Genomic DNA, 12,767 nt, shown 5'->3' with positions numbered 1-12,767 from the left:
GGCAGAGGCAGAGGCAGAGGCAGAGGCAGAGGCAGAGGCAGAGGCAGGCGAATCTCTGTGAGTTTGAGGCCAACCTGGTCTACAGAGTGAGTCCTAGGACAGCCCAGGCTAGACTGAGAAACCCGGTCGGGGGGGGGGGGGCTAGAGAGTGTAATGTCAGGTGTGGTGGCACAGGGCTTCATCTCAGCACCACTCACAGGCAGAGGCAGGTCTCCTGAGTTCCGTGACTTCCAAGTCAGCCTGATCTGTATACAGAGTGAGCTCCAGGACAACCACCGATACCCAGTGAACTCCTGTGTCCGAAAAAGAAAAAGAAAACGGCGGGATAAGCATGCTCTGTGGGAATATAAAGACAATATATAATTCAGAAACATGCTGACTGAAAGTAGGCGAGGGGCTGGACATAACGTCTTCGCAGTTAAAGGGCCAACCCAAGTTCAGTTTCCACCATCTGTGTTGGAAGGCTCACAACTGCCTGGAACTCCAGCCCCAGGGATCCAGTACCTGCTTCTGAATGAGGGCACGTGCGTGCACACACGCACATTCACCAGTGTGTGCACACCTGTGCCAACCGGACGGGGATGGACAAACATACAAACAAATCTTAAAAAACTGAGAGGGGCAGGTGAGACGGTTCAGTGGGTGAAGGCCCTCGCTGCATGTCTAACAACCTGAGTCCGGTTCCTAACACCTACGTGGGAGAGCTGACTCCCCACTGTCCTCTCGCCTTCACCAGTGCACCAGAGCACAACTTCCCTACCCGTGCACGCACCTGTACACACCCGTGCACACACACACACACACAGTTACTAAATCAATGTAATAAAACCTGGTGAGATAATTCCAATCCCCAGAACCCACACAGAAGGGAACTGTAGTGACAATTCTGGAATTTTGGTGGGTTTTTTTTCTTTTTAACCACAGAAATATTCTAAAAATGTGTTTTCGTTTTGATCTCAGGTGTAGGGATTAAAACGAACTGTCCACAGCAGCTGACTATGATTTGCCTCTTGCTCTAGCATGGCCTGCCAGCTGCAGACAGTTTCTGCACCTGTGTGACGGCTAGGGTCCTGGAACTCTTCAGAAGGTCCATAAAGGCTAAAGGCCGCACGGGAGCGGGTGGCTGGTGATCATTTAGGGAGGCTGTTTGCAGTTTGTCAGTACCACGTTCAAAGAAACGAAAAGAAATTAGAGTCAAGAATTTTCCTAATTCCTCTCTCCCCTCTCTCCTTGTTTCTTGCCAATGTAGTGTTAGGGGGTGAAACTGGAGGAGGAGAGTGGGGACAAGAAGAACCCACAAATTAAAAACCCCGGTTACGGGGAACAGAGAACTGACAGCACGAAGTTGTCACCTGACTGCCACCTGTACGCTGACCCCACAAACACATCCTGCACACACAGTATTATTTTCTTGTTGTTTTTAGTTAAGGCCTCGTGATGTAGCTTTGGCTCACCTGGAACTCATAGGAACCAGGCTGGCCTCCAACTCACAGAAGTACACCTGCTCCTTCCTCGAGCGCGAGTGCTGGGATTAAAGGCATGCGCCAGCAATAAACACGCGCCTGGCAATGAGCACATTTAAATATATATTCACAGATAATACTCATATATGTAATATATAACATTCATATGTGTAACATATATTATAAACACGAAAAGGGCTGAAGGAGCTGAAGCGATGGGTCAACGGTTAAGAGTACCTGCTTGTTCTTGTGGAGGACATGAGTTCAACTCCAAGCACCCACAAAGTGATTCACAACCATCCATAACTTAAGTTCCAGGGCATCTGATACTCTGACCTCCAAAGGCATCATGCATACATGTGGTACACAGACATACATACATAAAGGCAAAACACCCATAAATAAACATAAAAAAAGGCTGGAGAGATGGCTCAAGACCCAGATTTGATACCCAGCACCCACATGGTGGCTCACAACCATTTGCAACTCTAGTCCCAGGGGATCTGAGGCCCTCTCTTCTGGACTCATGGACACTCCATGCATACAGTGCCTAGATCTACATGCAAGTAAAAAGAACCCATACACATAAAAATAAACAAACAAAACATTTTGAAAACTTAAGACAGTAATTGAGAATAAGCAAGAAGAAACAAGGCAGCTGTTTTAGGGATTCTATATATCTGTGCTGATTCAGATGGGCAAGTGCTGTCTGTGTGCAACTAAGGTCAGAGGTCGTCAGGTACGCTCCTCTGTCACCCGCCACCCACTCGTTTTGAGAGTCTCAGGGCTAGGGCTAGCACTGATGCTGGGGCTTGCATTTTTCTCCGCTGGGCTGGAAGCCAGTGAGCTCCAGTGATCCTCCTATCTCCCTCACCTCAGGACTGGGGTTACAGGCATGTTCAAGATGCCAGACTCATTACATGACCGCATAGCAAGGGCTCGTAGCCACTGAGCCAATTCGATAGCCACAACATGTAGCCTGGCTGTCCTGGAACTTGCTCTGTAGACCAGGCTGATCTAGAACTTAGAGACACACCTGCCCCTGCCTCCCCAGTGCTGGGACTAAGGGTGTTGTCAACACACCCAGCTCTAGGTGACTCTTTAAACTTTGTATTCTTCCTTACTGTTTCAATAAAAAGACAAGCTGGGTGTGGTGGCTCATGTAACCCAGCTCTCAAGAGGATGAAGCAGGAGTGCCTCCAATTCAAGGCCAGTCTGGGCTACAAACTGCAATCCTGTCTTAAAACAAACAAACAAACAAAAAACAAAACAAAACAAAAACCCTAGGCACAGATGCCTGTAATCCTAACAGCTGGAAGATGGGGCACGGTAGTCAGGGCCTGTAACCCTAACACCCGGGAAGTAGAGGAGGTGGACCGGAAGGTGAAGGTCTTCCTCAGTTACAAAGCAAGATGAGGCCAGCCTGGTCTACACAGTGACACTGTCTTCCCCGCTCCCCCATACTTTACTGACTTATTTATGAGTGTGTTCCACAGCGTGCATGAAGGGGATCAGAATACAATGATGTGGAGATGGTTCTCTTAGTTCATCTTTACATGAGTTCCAGGAATTAAACTCAAGTCACCAGGCAGGTGCCTCTACTATATGAAACATATCATTAGGCCCTAATTATTTTCTTACATTTATTTGGGGCGTGGGGTGAGGGGTATTGTATGCCTTGGTACACTTGTGAAGGACAGAGGACAACTCGGAAGAGTTAGGTCTCTCTTCTGCAGGTCCTAGGGGTTGAACTCAGATCATCAGGATTCGCAGTGAGCACCTTTACCCCTGAGATGACTCCCCATCCCCGTTCGAAGCTTTTATAGTTGTTTTTTTTTTCTTTTTTAAAATATGCATGTATTCATTTTTATGTATGAGTGCTCTAATTGCATGCACATCTACATGCCAGAAGAGGGCATCAGATCCCTGTATAGATGGTTGTGAGCCACCCTGTGGTTGCTGGGAATTGAAATCAGGACCTCTGGAAGAACAGACAGTGCTCTAAACCGCTGAGCCATCTCTCATTTTTAGTTGTTGTTGTTGTTGTTTTAAGATTAATTTCATTTTTAAGTATGTGTAACCCTGTTTTAAAAATAAAGGGATGGGGTGGAGAGATGACTCAGAGGTCAAAGCACTGGCTGCTCTCCCAGTGGTCCTGAGTTCAATTCCCAGCAACCACATGCCTCACAACTTTTTAAAAAGGAAGGAAGGAAGGAAGGGAGGGAGGGAGAGAGGGACGGAGGGAATAAACAAAACCACCACTTAAGAAAAATGGCGAGAGGGCCGGAGAGATGGCTCAGAGGTTAAGAGCACTGTCTGTTCTTCTAAAGGTTCTGAGTTCAACTCCCAGCACCCACATGGTGGCTCACAACCATCTATAATGAGATCTAGTGCCCTCTTCTGGCCTGCAGGTGTACGTGCAGGTGTACATGCATGCAGAACACTGTATACATAATAAAAGAAATAAATCTTAAAAAAAAAAAAAAAGGAAAGAAAGAATAATGGCCAAAGCTGGGCACGGTGGCGCACACCTATAATCCCAGCACTCTGGGAGGCTGAGGCAGGCAGATTTGAGTTCAAGGCCAGCTACAAAGTGGGTACAGGACAACCAAGGCTACACAAGGAAACCCTGTCTCAAAACCCTCAAAAGAAAAAAAAAAAAAAAAAAAAAAAAAAGGAATGGCCAAGGGTTCAAGTCAGTGTTGGACCTGTTACCCAAGCAAATAATTAAGAGTAAACTCTATCCCTCCATCCCACCCCCAAAAAATTTAACAGCCAGAAAAATGGCTCCTCAGGTAAGGTGCTTGATCCTCAAGCCTAACACCCTAAGTCTGATACCTGGAATCCAAATAAAGATAAAAGAAACACCACCATAAAAATACCTTCTGACCTGCACACACGCACCGGCCATCTACCTGCGCATGCTCCCCTGCTCCCCTGCTCCCCTGTTCACCTGTTGACCTGTGCGCGTTCACCAACAGGAAAGAATTAAAAGGACACTCAGCTATGTCTTGCTTGAACCTCTAATAGACGCAGGCTGCCCACAGTGACCTGGATCTCAGCACACTCTGGGTGTAACCACACGCTGATCAGTGGCCTCAGCACTTATTCTAGAGGCCAAATATGTGAGCAACGTCCAGGACACTAGAGCAAATCATGACCAAACCGGGTGTGGTGACACCACCATAGTCCCAGCTATTCAGGAGGCTGAAGCAGGAAATGGTTTGAGCCTAGGTTTTTGGAGCCAGCATGGGCAACAGGATTCATGTCTTTAAATAAATTAAAAAAACAACCTAAGTGCAAAGGTAAACACAAGGAGAGGCTAAGATGAGCACAGTGGACCATGCCTGGCATCCCAGAGCTCTGAAGGCTGATGTAGGAGGGTTGCGTGACTGAGACCTATCACTTACTTCACGACTTTTAGGGTCTCGTTTTCTTTTTCTACTGAGACAGGGTCTCTTTATTATGTAGTCCTCACTGGCCTGGAACTCACTATGTAGACCAGGTTGGCCTTGGATTCACAGAGCTGGCCTGCCTCTGCCTCCTCCAAGTGGGATTAAAGGTGAGTCCAGCCGCCAATTGGTTTTTTAACAGTAGCATTACACTGACCAGACCCAGGGTTGCCGGCCAGCCAAGGCTGCATAGTGAGACTCTATCTCAAAACAACAAACAAAGAAATGTGTCACAAACAAGAAAGGCAGAAAGCTAGTCACTGATGACAAAACAGCCTATTCTCACTGTAAGCTAGCCCTATCGCTTGTAAGCTGTCCTTCACATGCCCACCCTAGACAGAGCAGAAAAGCACATACAGAGAAAGAGGAAAGCTGCTGACAGACCCCACTAAGAAAGGGCCTGATGGAAACTCTGCAGATGCTCTACGAAACGCTGATCAGACTTCACAGAGGGAAGAGGTGTCATGCCTCATTTCAAACAGAATGTATTACGTCCCAGCTCACCACAGATGATCTAACAGCGTGTGACTCTCCTTGCTGAAGTCTCTTCTCTCACATTCTAATGCCCTTGAGCCACCAGAAATGCAGACACTTCTCGCTGAAATGCTAGAAAAGCTCACACGTTGTCATTCCTTGATCATCAGCAATAGGGCTAAATCAAGAGTTATGAAAGCAAAGCAGGCTGATCCAATTATGTAAGGAGGTACTCCATCACACAGGACCATCTGGGCTTTGAATGCTGTGATTTCTGAACAAAAGTCAGCAGATACAAATGCTTTTCCACTGTTATAATGGCCCCAGATAAAAAAGGCCTTCATACGTTCTGCTCGTGACAGCCCTCTCCCCTCAGGGCACTCATTCACTTGTATGCCCAAGACTTAACTGTCCTATGAAGAAATATGACCCAGACGATGGGCAACAGAACACTACTCACTTTAGTTACCAATTCCTATAAGGACATCTGTATTCTCTCCTTGGCCCCAGGAAGACTCTAAAAAGCTGTCAAGAGTCCCTATAACTACAGATCTTTTGTCTCTTCAATAGAAAACTCCATAATCTAAGGACTGCTCCCCAGTAATCATAAAATCTAGTCCAGCCAACAATCCAGGTTTAATTTACAAGACTGGGAAGAAGTTGAGACCAAAGGGACAGGCTTTTTTTCTTAAGTGAAATTCTGGTGGGAACATGATCCAAACACAAGCAGACAGCTTCAGCACCCACTGCAGTGAAGCAGCCCCATGGACAGAGTTACCGGAAGCTTCCTGGTGCTGAGCTCAGAATTCTCTGAAGTTGAAGCTGGTGGATATAGCTCAGAGGCAGAGACTTGTCTGGCCTGCTAGAGGCCCTGAGTTTGGTCTTCAGTATCACAAAAACTAACTAGTTAGCTAACTGAAGTACCTACCTGATTTTTCAGGAAACCCACATTTTCTTGCCTGACTTCTCTGCCTCTCACCTCATAGTGCTAACTATGAGGGTCTTCCTTCCTCAAAACACATTCCTTCCTTAGGACCAGCCAAGCATGGTGATGCACGCCTATAATCCCAGCACTCAGGGAGGCAGAGGCAAGCGGATCTCTGAGTTCAAGGCCAGCCTGGTCTAAAAATGGAGTCCAGGATAGCCAAGGCTACACAGAGAAACCCTGTCTCAAAAAAAAATCAAAACAATAATAAACAAAACATAAACCAAAAGGACCTTAGGACCTTCCCCTAAGTCACCCTTAAAACCTCCCCTCATCTTGAGGTTTCACCTTAAAAACTCAGTTCCTCTAAGCTCTCACCTGACTTGCCCTCTCCTTAGTCAGCCTGGGCTTCCCATTAAGCTGCCTGCACAAGAAAGGACAGCAACAGTTAATCATTTCTTTACTGGAGGCCTTTTCCACCAGATAGTAGTTGCCACAAAGGCAGAAACTCAAGCTGATTTGCTCTCGGCCATACCTCCAGCATCCAGCATGGTGCTTGGCACACCTCAGGGGAAAACATCCTTATTTCCCATGAACTTTAGAGTAACTTCAAAGAAAACATTAAAAAAAAAAAAGCTAAACTAATCTAAACAAAACTAAACAAAATGCAGAGCACAGTAGCACACACTTAAAGGCCAGCCTCAGCCACAAGACCAAAAGCACAAAGCCAGGACTCCACGGTTAAGAGCGCCTGCAGTCCTTCCTCGTGACCCAAGTTTAACCTTCAGGATCCCCCAGTGCCCCACCTGCGGGCTCACAACAGCCTTCCTAACCCCAGCTCCATGGAATTTGACACCCTCTTCTGTCCTCCACAGGCATGTGCGAGCAATCATGTACACATGCATGATTTCTTTTTAATGAGGTAAGGATTGGGTTATAGTTCAGCTGGTAGAAAATGAAGACAGAGCAAAAAACAAACAAACAAAAACAACTTCAAAAGGTAAATTCATTGTGGTAATTTTTTTTTGGAACATAGTTTGTAAAAGACTAGAAAGTTTGAGTCTGTATCAGGATAGGACAAATTTATTACTGATGGGGAATAAAGACCAAAACATACCGGAAAAACAAAAGATGAAGCCTGGCAACAGTGGCACACACTTTTTGTCTGTTTGTTTTAATTTTTTGAGACACAGTTTCTCTGTGTAGCCTTCGCTGTTCTGGACGCACTCTGTAGACCAGGCTGGACTCAAACTCAGAGATCAGCCTGCCTACAGAGTGCTGAGATGAAAGGTGTGCGCCACCACACCTGGTTTACCCTTCTTTCTTTCTTTCTCTCCGTCTGTCTGTCTGTCTTAGATACACACCGGTTTGCCACTTTCCAGCAAAGAAACATGTGGGACATAAATATAACTCCTATTGCTGCCACAGTCAGAACTCAAAGCTCTGGACAGAGTGGAAACCTTCATCCCTAAACCTGCTGGCGTCCCCCCCCCCCCCGGAGAGGAGAGTGCTGGGTACCCATCCTACCCCTGGCTCTGTGTGACAAGCGCTCTTCCACTAAGCTCTAGCACCAGCCCCCCTGCCCGGTTTTCAAATCTGAGTATTAAAAGTAGAATATCCCAGGGCCGGGGATAGGGCTCTGCGGCTAATGGCACTTGCCAGGTCAGCCTGGTAACGTCACCCACCCCCAGAACACAAAGGTGGAAGAGGAGAACCAATTCCACACAGCGGTCCTCTGACTGACATACACGCCACAGCACAAGCTTCTCTCTCTCACATACACACATAACCATGCAGATACACAACAATAATAAAGAGTAATTTTTAAAATACTCTAACAATGAGAAGAAAATTCTGGATTCAATTCAAAGAGGATTTATTTTGGGGTTACCTCCCATGCTATTAGGGCTATTGCCATATAGGCAAAAAAACATCTTCATAATCCACCCCAAGCACAATGTTATCTTCAACTAACTATCCCCTGAAAAACAGAAAGGTTATTTACTGAGTAGAATGCACGCAGACAGTCTAAAAGCCACGTAGGCCCATGCCTGGCTCCACTCTCTGATAACCTAGACGGCTCCGCAGAATCTCTCTGCATGCTAAGCCAGAACTCTTAACTTAGTTAAGACTCACTTAGGCATTAACACGCCTATCAGCAGTATTTTTCTCTAACATCTTTAAGTTCTTTAGAGTCCAACCCCTTTGGGTTTTAAGACAAGGCCTTACTCTATAGCCCGAACTGGCCTTTTATCTACAGCCATCCTCTCGGCCTCCCAGGTTCTGGGACTATAAGCATGAACTGCCAGGCCCGGCTTCTACTTAACATTTTCCAGTATCCTGTCATACATAATGCCAGTAAACACTTACTGGGGCTGGAGGTGTAGACACGCCATTCAGTGGTAGAGCATCTGCCTAGCACACAAGAAGCTCCAGAGTCAGTCCACCCCAAGGGTGGGGACTGGGGGTGCTGTCCCTAACTTTAGCCTGTCAGGCTCTTCAGGCTCAAGGATTTGGGCATGAGAACAGGAGTAAGCTCAAAACACTGTCTTCCTCAAAGTTGGGCAAAAAGCAACGGTTCTACACTGAATCAGCAGATGAATAACAAATAGAAGAAAAGGACTGGCAAAGCATTCAGTGAAGAGTTCTGCCTCAATTTCCTTGCAGAGCAGCCCTTACAATCTACCAGTGGACTTCATTTTGACATGGAACGCCCCATCGGCTCTAATCCGGGGCATATCCCTCAAGAGGCAGTCAGTCAATCAATCGGAACTCCGCCAGCTTCTGCTTGGGAGCTGTATGGAGAACAGTTAACAAGAGCTTACTTTGAGAAAGAGATCAACAATCACACTCTTAAAGAAAAGAAGTTATTTGGCAAAGGGATGCATGTTGCCAAAACGTTAGTCACAGCTTCAAGGTCCCAGTTTGTGTCTCCGTAACTATTCTTTGCTGTGACAGAGTCCATTCTCTGCCTCAAGAAATCCAGCTCAACTTCTGTCACCCTTCCCATTTAAAGCAGTCAGGAAATCTTTCATTTCGATGGTATCACACTGTGACACGGAAAGATGCCCACCAGAGGAAAGGGAGCAGGGGAGGGAGTTATGTGCCGCTTTCCACTTCGGAGTAGTTGAAGCAGAGCAATGGGAAAATGTGACAGGACGGAAAAAACTGAAAAATCATTGGGATAAAGAAAGAGGCCTTTACAACAGTTCTGAGTCTCTATAAGTTATAGAAAAACCCTCTTAAAAATAAGACAAGAAGCCGGGTGTGGTGGCACATGCCTTTAATCTCAGCATTCGGGAGCAGTCACATCTCTGAGCTCTACAGAGGGAGTTGCAGGATGGCCAGGCATACACAGAAAAACCTTGTCTCAAAAAACTAACCAACCAACCAAACAAACAAACCCAGTAGCACAATATTACACAAGTGTTTACTTCCAAATAAATGCATTTACTTCGCTGCCTGCAGCTCTTCCTGAGTTGGTACGAAGACTAGGGTTTGCTAGAAAAGCCTAAGCTAACAGCCCAGGTACTTCAGAATTACTTGAGGTCAAGAGAAAAACATAACTCAAGTATGCCAGGGAGCAGATCAGGAGGCTGCAGTCAAGCAAGAACACATGATGGTATTCTCTTCAGCAGAACAGGACTCCTTTTCTTAAAGTCTACAGCAAAACTTACAGGGCATCAGATCCCATTATAGATGGTTATGAGCCACCGTTGTTGCTGGGAATTGAAACTCAGGACCTCTGGAAGAGCAGACAGTGCTCTTAACCACTGAGCCATCTTTCCAGGCCCCATAGCAAAACTTAAAAGCTATTCTATTCCTTCCCCTCCCCATCTCACCTCTGTGTCCACATAACTAATCAGCCCCAACTAGTGTAAACACCATTTCTGTTATTGAGAGAGAAACAGAGAGAGATTTAAAACTGCCCAGTCTTAGGCAAACCCACGTCAGAGCTCAGAAATGCCGAGACTTTCAGAAACACTTCTAGGCTAACTAAACAAGTTCACTTATATGCCCAATGTTGAGCGTTATACCAAAGAAAAAGCCAGAAGAGAGCTTCAAAGGATTGACAAGAAAGCATCTAATCCTGTCTAGAGCATGGTACCTACCATGGATGGCAAGGCCACAGGGACTGAACCAAAGCATGTGGCTCAACTCTCTCCAATACTCGGGGAGTTAGAAAATAAAACAGTGTCCTCTCCAAGTCACTAAGAGCTGAGCTTGTTCATTTCCGACTCTAATGCCCATATCTTCCTCTTAGTAACACAATAACATAAAAAGTTTGACTATTAAAAATAGTAAAGATAGCCAGGCGAGGCAGAGGCAGGCAGATATTTGTGAGTTCAAGGCTAGCCTGATCTACAGGACCAGAATAGCCAGTGCTCTGTTGCACAGGCCCTGTTGTGAAAAACCAAAAAAAAAAAAAAAAAAATCAAGATAGCCAGGCTGTGGTGCACATGCCTTTTATCCCATCACTCCAGAGGCAGAGGCAGTAGATCTCTGAGTTCAAGGCTGGCCTGGTCTATGGAGTTCCAGGCCAGCCAGGGCTACACTTAGACACCATGTCTCGAAAAAGCAAATAAATAAATATAGCCAATAGCTCAATCTTGTTTTTCTTTACAACCACTTCAAAGATCTAATTGCTTTAACACAATCTTAATTGGTTAACAGAAAGGTCAGACCTATTACAAAGGAGGAAGAGAGAGTTTAATGATCAGTCACAAAGTCACACGTAAATCTATTCATAAGCTTGAGTACTTTTTACTCCCTAAAGTTCTCTTCTGGTTCATCAAAAAAGAAAGGAGTAGCCAAAAAACATGCAGCAAGCCATACAGAAGACAGAATTCTAGAGCAAAGTAATAGCACGGGGGGGGGGGGGGGAATGGGTCCAGAAGAGAGCAACCTAGTACTATTCAAATAGACTCAGGCCGGTGCCCACCTTTCATCCCAGCACACATCCCAGACAGGCAGAGGCAAGCGCATCTCTGTGAGTTCGAGGCCAGCCTGGTCTACAGAGCCTGTTCCAGGGCAGTGAAAGCTACACAGAGAAACTGTCTCAAAAAAAAAAAAAAACAGAAGGAAAAAATGAATTTCGGGGATGGGGGTGTAGCTTAGAGTAACAGTCCTTGCCCAGCACGCAGGTGGACCAGGATTCAACCCCCAGAAAGCAAGCGGAGGGAGGGAGGACGTTAGATTCCAGTCACAGCAGCTTCCTCCAGCTCCTCGTTCCAATATCATCCTTCCAGGATATGCCTTCCCAATCACCCCTCATCAGCCACTCAACCGCACACACAGCCTTCGTTCAGCGCCTTCACATTCCCACCTTCCCTCATTTCACGCCGCTCCGAACAGGGACCTTCAACTCCAGGTGCTTCCCAGCGCACCTCGGACCCCTCTCCGACCCCCTCTCACCCAACACTCTCCAGGTTTCCCCCCCAGCGTAGACGGCTTCCCTCTCAACCATCCCTTCCCACCCGGATCGGTTCCGAAATGTCACCCCGGACTCCTCCAGCCGCGGCATCCTGCTAATCATTACCTTTCCCCAACAGGTCCTCCCTTCCCCATCTCCCCCTCTGCGCGCCGCTCCCCTCCTTCCTCGCCCAGAGTCGCTGTCTTACTCACCTCACCCAGCCCTTCAGGATCTCTAATTTCCTGTCTCCCGAAAGCCTCCCTCCAGCCCATTTGCTCGGTCGGTACCCGCCGCGCACTATCGCCTTGCACTGCGCGGGCCCACGCCCCCCTCCCCGGGGTCTCCAGGCCCCGCCCCCAGGCCCCTCCCCCGGCGTCCCCTCCCCCCGCGCGGCCCCCCGCCCCGGCTCTCCCTCCCACTCGGGTCCGCGGGTCACCTCGGCGGCGGGCTCTGCCGCCTCGGCGTCTTCCCCACCTGGCCGGGGCTGCTCCGAGAGCGAATCCTCCGTCACCTCTGTCCCGCTTTGGTCCTGCCCGTGCGCCCCGCCGCGAGCCCTCTTTCCCCGCCGCCGCCCCTTTCACCAACCCGGAAATGGATCCGCTCCCACCGTCCCCAGCGTCCGCGAACAAAATGGAGGCGGGGGGGAGAAAAGGAGGAGGGAGCCGGGAGCCGAGAGACGCCGCACGCATGCGCCCTGGCAAGCCTGCCCTCCGCCGCCGCACGTGGGGGCGGAGCGACACCATCTTGAGGAGGTCGCGAGACGAGCTCCGCAGTTGAAAGGCGGGGTTGCCTCTTAGACCGCGTTTGGGACCGCCCGCGAGGCTTTTCGGTGGCTGGTGATGCCAGGGCTCGGCCCACGGGATGCTTACTCAGTTGGTCAAATGCAGCCCGAGCGTCTGGACCTTTAAAATCGCGCAGGTAGAGAATCACTGAGCGAACCGATGTTTTCTCAGATGTTCTTTCCGTGTTTATTCCAGGGCACAGGCGCGCGCCACACACACACACACACACACACACACACACACACACACACACACACA

General features: G+C 47.9%; 1 protein-coding gene across 6 annotated transcripts in view; it reads right to left on the bottom strand.

Moving 5' to 3' along the window:
* The window catches only part of Wipf2 (WAS/WASL interacting protein family member 2), a 34,933-nt gene extending 22,584 nt beyond the window's left edge, over positions 1-12,349 (bottom strand). For 2 of the 6 annotated variants that reach the window (XM_055619869.1, XM_055619870.1), the window contains exons 1-2: positions 12,202-12,333; positions 198-293 (exon numbers count right to left, since the gene is read on the bottom strand). The gene's annotated coding sequence lies outside the window, so the exon portion shown is untranslated. Of the gene's footprint in view, positions 1-197; positions 294-11,939; positions 12,009-12,201 lie in introns of those variants that run through there. The other 4 variants (XM_055619874.1, XM_055619875.1, XM_055619871.1 and 1 more) reach the window with 3 other exon arrangements.
* Between the last annotated feature and the right edge of the window lie 418 nt (positions 12,350-12,767).

Source organism: Psammomys obesus, unplaced genomic scaffold (assembly GCF_907164565.1).
Source record: "Psammomys obesus unplaced genomic scaffold, mPsaObe1.curated_primary_1811, whole genome shotgun sequence".
Lineage (NCBI taxonomy): Eukaryota > Metazoa > Chordata > Mammalia > Rodentia > Muridae > Psammomys > Psammomys obesus.
Note: the sequence above shows the minus strand (reverse complement) of the source record. Positions and strands in the feature narration are given on the sequence as shown.